This window comes from Gadus macrocephalus, chromosome 2, assembly GCF_031168955.1.
Source record: "Gadus macrocephalus chromosome 2, ASM3116895v1".
NCBI lineage: Eukaryota > Metazoa > Chordata > Actinopteri > Gadiformes > Gadidae > Gadus > Gadus macrocephalus.
Genome location: NC_082383.1, coordinates 19,357,865 through 19,369,848, shown reverse-complemented (window position 1 = coordinate 19,369,848; position 11,984 = coordinate 19,357,865).

Sequence of the window (11,984 nt, the reverse complement as noted above, 5' to 3'; positions counted from 1 at the left end):
TAAGCGAAGAGGAAACACAAATAAAGTCAACCCCAAACTTTTTTGTCTATGATGTTTGGGTGACGACCTCACCCCACCTCTCTGAGGTGCCGGGCCCCTGGTCGAGATGCCCACCAGGCCCCTGGATGTATGGAGATGAACATAGTGCAGGGAAACTGCACAGACTGAGGAGGGGGGGGGGCAAACTAATTAGATCAGGTCTCGGTGTTTACATGTGGCTCCGCGCCACACCAAATCATGTTTACTGTAGGATTCGTGGCGCAAACTCACGAGAAGACCGCAGTGTATCAAACAACACGCCCGGAGCACACTCACACAGCTGCAAACAAAGTGGGGACGGGAAGACGAGAGAGGAGAGAGATTTACTGAACGCCTGATACTGCTAGGGAGATGGAAACAGAGACGAGAGGAGGGGAGAGGGGGGGGCAGAGGATACAGATGGAGAGGGAGAGAGACAGGAAGTTAGAGAGAGAGGGCGAGTGCTTTGGCAATGTGAATGTATGTTTTCCACGGCAATAAAGCCCATTGAATATTGAATCTTGAGAGAAAGAGAGAGAGAGCTGGAGAGAGCGACGGAGAGAGAGAGAGAGAGAGAGAGAGAGAGAGGCGGAGAGAGAGACGGAGAGAGAGGGAGAGAGAGCAGAAGGGAAGAGTGTAATTTGGAGAAAGTTAGAGAGAGACAGAGAAGCGATAGAAAGAGAAACAGACTGATCACGATAGAGTAATAGGTTGGGACAAGAGGAGAAAGGAGTGATAAAGAATAGGGAGACAGGCAGGGAGGACATGAGGAGAGTGATAAAGGTAGAGAGTCACAAACCAATTGGGAAGAGAACGACGGGGAAGAGATGGAGCACAGAGAGAGACAGTAGTCTGGACAGAGTGAGAGAGAGTGATAGACTGATGAGGGATAGAGGAAAGAGAGGGACAGGACTACAGTATGGACAGAGTGAGTGCAGGGTGATAGAGAGATGAGTGATAAAGGAAAGAGAGACAGGAGTATGGACAGAGTGAGAGAGTGAGAGATGAGTGATAGAGGAAAGAGAGAGACAGGTGAATGGACAGAGTGAGCGAGCAGGGTGATAGAAAGATGAGTGATAGAGAACAGAGACAGAGAGAGACAGTGACGAGAGCAGAGGGATGGGAGCGAGCTACAGACTGTGGGAATGGAGAGAGAATAAGAACGAGTGATGAAGAGCAGCCAGACCTCAGATGAGCTCCACTGAGCAGGTGCAATATACGTTTTTCATTTCTGTCCAACACACTCCCCTCCCCATCCACCCCCCACCGCCTGTCGCCGCGATCGATGGCGAGAGATTAGTGAGCATGCCTGGGGTATAGAGACCATTATCAGTCCGGGCTCCCCATCGATCGGCCCAGCTTGTGACCACGCTCCTCTGATGGTTGAATAGTTGATCCCAGTATTCACCAGTAACTCACCAGTAACTCAGGTCAGATCGGTACTGGAGATGGAAGTCATTAGGCCTGAGTACCGCTTGGTGGTTATTTCCATTATTCCCCTTCATGTCGAGTTTCCAGATGAACGCTCTCTGTTTGCCTGACATGTTGTTATTCTAGTCTGTCCTTGATCTTTGACAGTTTAAATCTCTTAATTAGGATCCGCTGTGCAAAGATGACAGAGGGTGTGAAAACCTGAGCGGATTTATAATAAGATAAAGAAAATTAAAATAAATAGAACTCTGACTGTTTAATAAAACAGCCTCAAAAACAGGGAATAAAAAATACACAATGTGGTTCTGGACTTTTTGGCTGGTGTTAGCGTTAGCCTAAATCCAGCCATAGCGTCCAGGTCCTCCTAACATTACACACCCAGTCTATCACGGGCCACATATGGCCCAAGGGTCCTGGGCCTTGGTGATCCAGCCCGCAACGCAGTGGTTTACATTGACGTTCAGCAGATGCTTTTTTCAAAAGCGACTTACAACCTTGGACTCCACGACGGTGAGGTGGACCACGCAAGGCGACAGCCAGCTCGTCGGGAGCAGAGTGGGTCAGGTGCCTCGCTCAGGGACATTTCGACACTCCGGGGATCGAACTAGCAACCTCACGGTTACAAGTCAACCTCAACCTCGCTCTACCTCCTGATCTCAGCCGACCCTATGGTTCTTAAAACCAAGTAGGTCGAGTACAGACCTACGTACGTGTAGGTTGTCATTCTGGGATAGCCTGGCTATTGCCAGACCAAGCTCAATAGATTGCTCATAGATTGCACGTTGGTCTGGGGAGGCTGAGGTCATTTTCTTCAGCACAAGAGGCGTGATAAACGGGCAAGTTCAAACGACTCTGTACGCAATTGGCTGCTTGCCGTCACCTCCCTGTCGTAATTGTTGTTAAACCAGCCAATACGCGCCAGGGGGAAAAGACAGCTTGGTGATGGGCTCCCGCAAAAACATATCGGAAGCAGAAACTGCTCTTCTCCAGACCCTTCTGCAGGGCGAATTCAAATCGCCGGCAGAATGGGCTGGGGGTACCCAGTCTTATTCTGGGATGCTTGGCTGTCCCAGGACCACATAAATCACCTCCTGCTGCCTTCAGAGGATCATCATGTGAAGGATGGGAACTCTGGCACTGCACCAGTAACCATAAACACACTAACGTTTAGTGTACTCTGTCAATACTGTCACAATAACAGTAGGCTGTAAATACAGAGTCAAACACAATTTATGATGTACCTCAGCTACACTGTATGTATTGTAACATCCACTATACTGTAAATATAGGCATCTGCACTAATGGCCTGCTGCTGCTGTGATTTACAGTACGTGTGCCCTGCAGGTATTCTATAAATACTGTAATATACGGCGTATACCGTATACCGTATCGAATCATATTGAATAATTGGCTGGTTTTCGTGTGCAGGTGGCGTTTCCTGAAACAAACAGACATTGGAAAAGCTGTCATTTAAGTCTCACGTAGGAAGTCCACCTGCAAATGAGAACCCATCAGCAGCTCTGTGGTCCCCAAGGACAGAGTTATATAACTCGCGGTGAAAATAAATAAATAATAAGCGCAGACAGAACACTTCTCTGCTCGTCCTAGTTCTTCCTGCAAGTCAGAAGGAGCACGCCAGGGTCACTAGGGAGACATTAGCTGAGAGTTGGGCTACTTCTGGCCGCTTCCAGCAGAAGGCTGGTCTAAATCTCAGACTTGCTGGCTAGCTTAAAGATGCATTACATCCACACCCTTCGGGCAAAAAGTTGTGCTATATCTAACTGAATGCTAGGCACCATCTGTGTGCTGCTAGCAAAAAGCGGTGTTGCATATCAAAATTATATCAAAAGATGTGCTAAGTCCACCTGCTAAAAGCGTTGCTCTAGCTACTACGTATTTTAAAGCTAGTTTAAAGTCTACAAGCTTACAGATCTCCTATTATCTTACTTTTTTGGTATTAATTTCTTATTCATGACTCCTATAGAGTAACCTGACACGAATCACAGCACAAAAAACGATGTCAATTTTCGGGAAACTCTTTCTCTCATCTAGCCTGGTCCTACCAGTCTCTCGTACTTCCTTTCATTCAAAGCTTCTGGACCTACTCAATTGACAAACGTTAACTCACTTGAAGGCGGGTGTCTGTTGAAGTTTAAAACTATTTGATCTGCCCAGTGCCACTCTGGATCTGCCATAACCAATCGCTAACGTTTGGTCGGGAATCACGTTGCACGCAGGCTGTAAACAAACCAAACACCGTGCGTGAAGATGCCTGTCAACCAGAGCTAACTTTAACGTCATCTTTCTCAGCCACTCCCTCTGTTCGCTGATTGGACCGCCAAAAATCTGGCTTCCAAGGAACCCATGCATATGAGGCAGACCCAGACCAAGTACTGAAGTGAAATGAAAATTGAGCGGAAGTAGGTAGGTGGGCGGTGCCAGGCTACCTCTCATCTGGGCGCTTTCAGCATTCTCTGTCAACACTCGACTTCGTCCTTCTCCGCCCCCTCGCCCCCCTCCTGCCAACCCCACTCCGTTGTGATTGGATACCTTCCGGAAGAGCATGTTGCAGCATTACCATGCATGGAAAATCCGGATTGTTCTACGTAGATAAATCCCGGAGATTTGAACAAGTGAATCGCGACCGGAGTCCCTAGTGTTTAGCGCTCCGCACAGCCACCCCACACTGTCAGCAGGGAATACGTCTAAATGCATTATTTGACACTTTAGTATGGTTAAACATGACTATAAATCATTATAACAACGTTTATATGTCATGAAGGTTGAAAGAGCATATTAGGTGCTCTTTAAAGCTTTGCAACATCTGCATGCTACTAGCTAAAAGCTGTGCTGTGTCTACACACTTAAAGTTTTGCTACACCTGCATGGTACTAGTTAAAAGCTGTGTTAAGTCTACACACTCAAAGCTTTGCCTCACCTGCATGGTACTAGTTAAAAGCTGTGTTAAGTCTACACACTCAAAGCTTTGCCTGCATGCTACAAGTTAAAAGCTGGGCTTCAGCTGCATGACAATAGGCTTTTGTCGGGCGTGGTCCCCTGCCCTCCCTCCTGCTCTGGACATCCGGGTGGAATGTGGAGCAGGAGTGACAGAACAGGTCCTGACCCCGGCTGCTTTCTGTCTGGTTCTGAAAGCCCCATCATGAGAGAGGGAGTGGGGGTGGACGTGTTTACAGAAGAAAACACTGGGATGCAGCTCGCTAACGAGCCGACAGAAAATACTTACACGACGACCGAAGGGAACGGCATTCAATGAACAACCTTGTTTCCACCATTTTCTTGTGCCTTCCTCCGACAATTGTTTGCGTAGGCTGCGGTTGTTGCTGGCGGGCTAACAAGGTGAGGTTATAAAGTTTGTCAATGGCAGCTTTGAACAGTTATTTGTGGACTGTCGTTAACAGCTCAAAGAAATGTAGCCATAGTTGTCGGAAATGATGAAAAGCACTTTTCTATCACACCTCCATTGACTGTGAAAGCACCTTGACAACGTATGGCTCACGTTGATGGAATCACCCACACCAAGGGAAGGGGAGGAACTCTGAACCCTCCAGATTCACTGTGTCGTAAAGCTCAATTAATTAAAGCTTTTAATAATTGATCATATGTCATTGCGAACGATCAAGTTAGTTTAATCTATAATGCAAATACAATGGATGATGCATGGAGTGATGATACCATGATGTCCTGTTACACTGTCAAACCACTGATGAGCAAGTTGAGGTTGGTTAAGGCTGGTTAATGTTGGTTAAGGATAATCTTCCTCAAGGACGCATGGAGGTTAGGATGCGGACCTCTGGGATCGAACCCGGAACATTCCCGCCTCAAGCAAAACGCCTGAACCACTCAACTATTCACGTTAAACTAAGCTATTCATGCTCGAAGCAGTTCATTCTGAATCCAAACACAAACATGTCAACGGTGTCCTGAGGCGAGTCCCTCAGCCCACAGGTGCATGATGGGAGAAAGAAGCCTTTCTCACCAATGAGAAGAGACCTTTGTGGGTCGGCGGAACAGACCATAATACTGACCCGTGTTCTGAAGGCCTGCGATCCCAGAAGATGGGAAACACCCTGAAGGTGGTGGAGAAGGGGAGGGGGGCGAGCGGCAGAGGGACACATGGAGAGAGAGGGGAGAGGTGGATGAAATATTGAAGGCAAAACGAGGTCTATTTTTAGAGGGGGGGGGGGGGGGGGTCTGGTGTTTTATTGATGCTGTCTTGAGAAGCAGCACTCACCTCGCCTGAGGAGACACAGACCCATCTGTGTGTGTGTGTGTGTGTGAATGCATTCGTGCATGTGTGTGTGTGTGTGTGTGTGTGTGTGTGTGTGTGTGTGTGTGTGTGTGTGCGCGGCAGCTAAGTTTGTGTATGTTTGTGGGGATGCTAAGTGAATGTGTGTGTATGATAGCATGCCTTTTTTGTTTGTTTTGTATTAGTATGAGTGTGTCTGTGTGTGGGTGCGTGTGTGCATATTAGTTTGCCGTTGTGGTTGTGTGTGTGTACTTAGTACGTTGCTTGGTGCACCACTAAATAAAGAGAGGAAAAGGAGAATCTGCAGTGGAAGCTGATCATAGAAGATCCATGAGGCATTTAGAGAGAGAGAGAGAGAGAGAGAGAGAGAGAGAGAGAGAGAGAGAGAGAGAGAGAGAGGGGGGCAACAAAGAGAGAGAGAGTAATAAAGATAGAGAGCTTGGCATCCAGTGTTCATGTGTTTGTTGCATCCCACACACTGTACATATAATTATGTCTTAATGATCATCCTTATTCTTACAACTTTAGTTTCTAAATTAAACACACACACACACACACACACACACACACACACACACACACACACACACACACACACACACACACACACACACGGTATTGGTTGTGTGCGTGTTTACTTTTAGAACTAAAGCTGTACGAATAATGTGTTGGTGTGTGTGGATGCCAGTGGTTCACACACAACCAGCTGTTTATAGACCAATACTGTAGGGCCTACAGTATTGGTCCATAAACAGCTGGTTGTGTGTCCAGAGAGAGAGAGAGAGAGAGAGAGAGAGAGAGAGAGAGGAAGTGTGGGAGGAATAAAGGATGAAGAAGGAGAGAAACAGAGGATTAAGAGAGAGAGAAAGACAGAATGAATAACGGAATAATGAAAAACAACCTCTGTGTGTTTGTGTGTGTGTGTGCGTGTGTGTGTGTGTGTGTGTGTGTGTGTGTGTGTGTGTTAAACAAACAAATAATCAATACAGACCTGGCCACCCCCTAGACCACCATCTGTGACATTTCATCATACTATATTATTACCCCCCCCCCCCCCCCCCCCCCCTCCCATGCAGAGTCCAAGGCCTCCTGATCCATAGCATAAGGAAGAGGGAGAAGGGGGAGGAGGGGGGAGGAGGGGGGAGGAGGGGGAGGAGTGGAGGAGTGGAGGAGAGGAGGAGGATGACGTGGATGATGAAGAGTAGGAGGAATCCTACGATGAGGACAGTGGTTGGCCCTGAATCAGGCGGTCATTGATAAATCCACCGATGGAGACCACCAGATAAGCCGCCTGTGTGGCGCCCGGCAGCAGGAAGGCCTCCTGGCTCTCACGCTACGCCCCTGCTCCTGATTGGACGGTATGAAGGCACGGCCGGGCTTAACATCCTTTCCGTTAATCTTTTAAATCGGGATGAATGTATGAGAGAATACTGGGCTTTTTATATTCAATCAATAAATGTATGCATAATAAATACATACATATATACATGTGTGCATGTATGTACCCTACTGAACAGGCTTCACAGGTTTCTGAGGTACTGGGCTTGGATTTCGATGCGAAGAGATGATGAATGACTAGCATTTGGTTAAGGTTTTTCCAATCCAGCCCAACTGTGTTCCGGGTGAATCCAATAGCAGAGGGAGTTATGTCTGGTTGGTTAGCTGGATTCCTCCCTCATCAACATCGCTCTCAGTGCCCGAATTATAACTCCTAGGGGAGAAGATTTGTGTTTATCAGAGTCGACCAAATCTGCACATTTTGCATGCAGAGTGGAAGAAAAACTGTTAATAAGTATGGATAGTTTATACAGTTGCTAAAGTTATATACAGAGGTTATCCCTTCAAAGAAACTTACAAGTAAGGAGTGAAATCTAAGTATGAGAACATACAATTCAATATTGAGCTTCTTTAAAGTATGTGAGAGGGAGAGAGAGAGAGCGAGACAGAGCGAGACAGAGAGAGAGAGAGAGAGAGAGAGAGCGAGACAGAGAGAGAGAGAGAGAGAGAGAGAGAGAGAGAGAGAGAGAGAAAAAAGAGAGGGAGAGAGAGAGAGAGAGAGAGAGAGAGAGAGAGAGAGAGAGAGAGAGAGAGAGAGAAAGAGTAAAAGTAACTTACAAGCAATGTTCCCCCTAATTGTTCATGTGTCTGAGCACAAACTCCCTGAGAATTACTTGGACCACTGTGAGCAACATCAGACGTGCACACTGTGGCCACACCAGCATCAGTTACAGTTACAGGGCTTATTAAAAGAATCAAATGACAGCAGTAATTTCCGTTAGATTACTTTTAATATAAGTGATTTGGCCCACTTACAATGAAAAGGAAGAATCTTGTTTTTCATGAGCTGTGTAGTATGTACATCAGAGAAAAAAAATAAGTGACCAGCTGTATAGTTAAAGATACATGTCAAAAAGATACACAGTAAAGTAGGTCCACTTTAGACAGTTTCTCTGCCTGAATTTTACTCTGCAGCTGTTCAGAGGAAGTCCATCTCTACGCTGAGGAGGCTGTGATGGTCCAGGTGCACAGAGAGAACTGCTTCCACTTCTGGGTCCAGGTCATCACACTGGGACTCCAGCTAGAGCAGGAAACCCACCAGCAGACAGAACAGACACAGACAAGGAGGGATACAATTAACACACAAAAACCTGAGATCATAACAAGATACAGGGCTTATTAAAATAATTAAATTACAGCAGTCATTTCCGTTAGATTACCTTTAATATAAGTGATTTGGCCCACTTCAAATGAAAAAGACAAAAATTGTGTTTTTCATGAGCTGTGTCGTATGTTGTATGTCAGGGTGGGGGTCCTGCTCTGGAGAATTGAGTGTTGAATGTACACCTTTCAGAGGTCCAATTTTGTTCACATTAAAACATTCACATTTTGCACAATGAGGTGTGTGCTGTAGCACAAGCATGTGATGCAGTGTAAATTCCTGTAACTCTTTGTCTGTATATATAATAAAAATTACAGCTTTTTATTTGAATTTCTACTGATCATAATCTAGTAACAGCATTTGATGATTAATATCCACAAATAGAAATTCTTAATAAATGACACTAGAATAAGCACAAATCTGATCGGGGACTTAAATTTCACCTTATTTTTCCGGACTGTCCTTCTCAATTCTCCAGTGGTTGTAGACTTTGTCCAGGTTCATGGCCCCGTCTGCTTCTTGCTTTGACTTTATGCGCATCAGCTGGTCCAAATGTGCCACTTCAAGACGATTTCTGGATGCTGTTTTGATATGATTCATCAAACTAAAGCCTCTCTCACAATCTGCACTGGATGCTTGAAATGTGGCACAAATATCCACAAGCTGCGAGATCTTCGTTAGCTCCTCACATCTAAGTGCTGCAGCCACCATATCTGAGAATGTGCTGATTGACCCTTGTTTCAGTTTTTGCTTCACTATGTACTTGAATTCAGCATATTCACTGTTAATGGCCTCCATAGAATGTGGGTGATGGAGAATGGACTCATACTTCTTTGCCAGTGGAGCAATGTCTGTTGATCCATGCTCAAAACTGATGTCTGAGCTCAATGCTTCAATGTCAAATGCAGACCACTCCTTTAATTCATCCTCTGAAAAATGAGCATCCAAGTGATCCCAGAGTTTAAGAATAAAAAGAGTAATCTCATCGGTAATTCTGGCATCAGCTGATGAGGTCCTCATCACCTCTTTGACACGGCCACTCTACTGAACATCCTTCTCATCGTTCAAGTATTGAGAACGCAACTTCTCAATCTTTGCTCTTTTGCAAAGCAGTGTCCTTCCATCACAGTCAGGTTGCGTCTTTGAAAAGAAAGGCAGAGTTGTGCCAGCTCGCCCAAAACATCCGCCAGAGCGGTGAGAGTAACATTGAACTTTGTATCTCTCAGCTTTTTGTAGCAGTAAATTGCCACTGGATCTCTGTTATCACTGGATTCTCTCTTGCCGTATTCTTCAAGCACAGTGTAGTTCCTCAGAACAGCATTCACAGCTTGGTGCCGCGACAGCCATCGCACTTCGCTCGGAGGCCTGAATGACAATGTATCCTCATCGAGAATCTTTGCATGGTCCTCCATTTTGCCCCTCTTCACAGTGGACCGAGAGAAAGTGGAATATACAGTTCTAAGAAGAGTTGCCACATCTCACATCAAAGGCACATCTTTCCAGGCATCATCAATGCCCAAGTCCTCTCTATGGGCCACGCAATGTTGTTCTGTTAGGTGTGGTACTTGACGCTTTAATAAAGCTGCAACTCTGTTGTGCTTTCCTAGCATTACTGAGGCGCCATCGGAGGTCAGCATCATCATTCTCTGCAAGTCCAGTCCATACTTGGAGTAAAACTGAGTGATTGCCTGCACAATATCGTGAGCAGTGCATCCTGTCAGCTGGATGATGCCGTCGAACACAGTTTTATAGTTTACACCATTTTCCTCCCAGTGTTTAATATATGGGACTAGCATTTTGTGCACTATTATGTCTGTGCTCTCATCTACTATCAGGTTATGCCAGGGTGCATTTTTAACATTGCAGATCGTCTCAATCTGCACTATCTCATTGATTGAGTTCACAAATTCAAAGGCATAATTTTTGCCATGTGATCGTGGATTTATTGAACTGACAGCATTGATGCATTCATTTTGTGAATTCATCATGTACCGATCCCCATTCCCACCTTGCGTCTTCGTACAATTCCAACAGCCTTCAAATTACTTTTCTGTTGAATGTGACGCTTGAGGTAGTCCAACTTCCATTCAGTCCACATTTTCTCACTCGTTACTTTGGCTTCGCAGCATGTTTTTCAGACCAGCCCTTTCTCGCTCGAAAAAGAAAAAATCTCATCCAGTTTCACCACTTGTTCTTCTGTTCGCACATACTCCGACAGCCATTCCATCTTAAAAGAACGGCATTTCTTTTTGACTTTGGCTTGGTGAGTGGATGTGCCGCTACCCGTTTGGTTCGCCATAGTAAGTGGTAAGCTAGTTTAACTACGCCGCCGCACCGTCAGCTATACGCTAACCTGCTAAACAGAGGCACGTACGCATAAAGCGCTGTTAATGACATTGATTGGCTGCTTAAGTAAATACGTTTGAGCCGCATCATGTCATTGGCTGGACACACTGTTAGTCATTGTTTTACTGTCACCTGTCACTCACTGAGTTGCATTGCAAAATGGTACAGAATAAATTGTAATGCGTTTATTTTATTGACAGTTCAGGTTGGATTTTACTTTGTGCGCTGCATAGATTTGATGTGCGCGGAGAACGCAGGAGCGGTGTGCGATTGCGCAGGGGCAGCTTAGAGGGGACATTGCTTACAAGTGAGGCGTACAATCTATGAGAACACGCAAATAAGTATTGAGAAAGCTTCTTCAAAGTACGCACAAGAAACAATAACAACCTACAGAAACACAAAGTGAGCACGTTTGCCTTCTGGGTTCCTAGCCACATAAGATCCTTTCCAAACAATATTTCTTGTGCTTCAACGCTCCCTAAAGTAATACTTAAACTTATATTAATGCCTTCTCTGGGCTCCAGGAACCCTCAAGGTGGGCGAGCATGAGACACAAAAGGCCAATATGTACTTTATTCCAACTACAAAGACCAAGAAATGTAGCCTTATTATAATATATATATATATTTAACAGCATTAAATATAGTATGATACAAAGAACCGTAAAACGGTAGCACTGGCTTGCCTTCACGTAGCTGGTTCCACTTGACTCACAGTCTCTTTGACAAAAGAACAAAAGCCAAAGAAACTTTTCCTGCATGATGTATGCTCACTGAACCTCAACATCCTCCGGCTAGAGTCCGGCTCGTCAGCGAGGGGAACCTCAATTAAACTAATAGTAAATGGTCCAGCTCTCTGAGTCACGAGCCGGGTCAGAGGAATGCTGTGGGACGTTTGATGGCGCTTCGCTGAGCTCTCGTTCAGCATCTCCTGATCGTGGTTAATCAATAACGACTCCTACCCGGCCCCGCCCGACAACACTGATTGGCAAATAGGGAGCGGGTGGGCGGGAACTTGTTGACCTGCATCCAAACTTCAACATCTCTCGCTCGCTCACTCTCTCAGTCAATTCAGAAATGGTTGAGAGGGAGATGGTTTTATGAGTCAGCGTTAGTGAGGTGGTTCCTGATAGAGGTGAAGAGCTATGAAGCTAGAGGAGGAGATGGCTGGGATATCTCTCACCCCCCCTGTAGAAGACGGCAGTGTGCTGCATCCTGCTCCTCCTGTCACTGCCACAGCACGTGGAGGAGATGATCGTGTTTC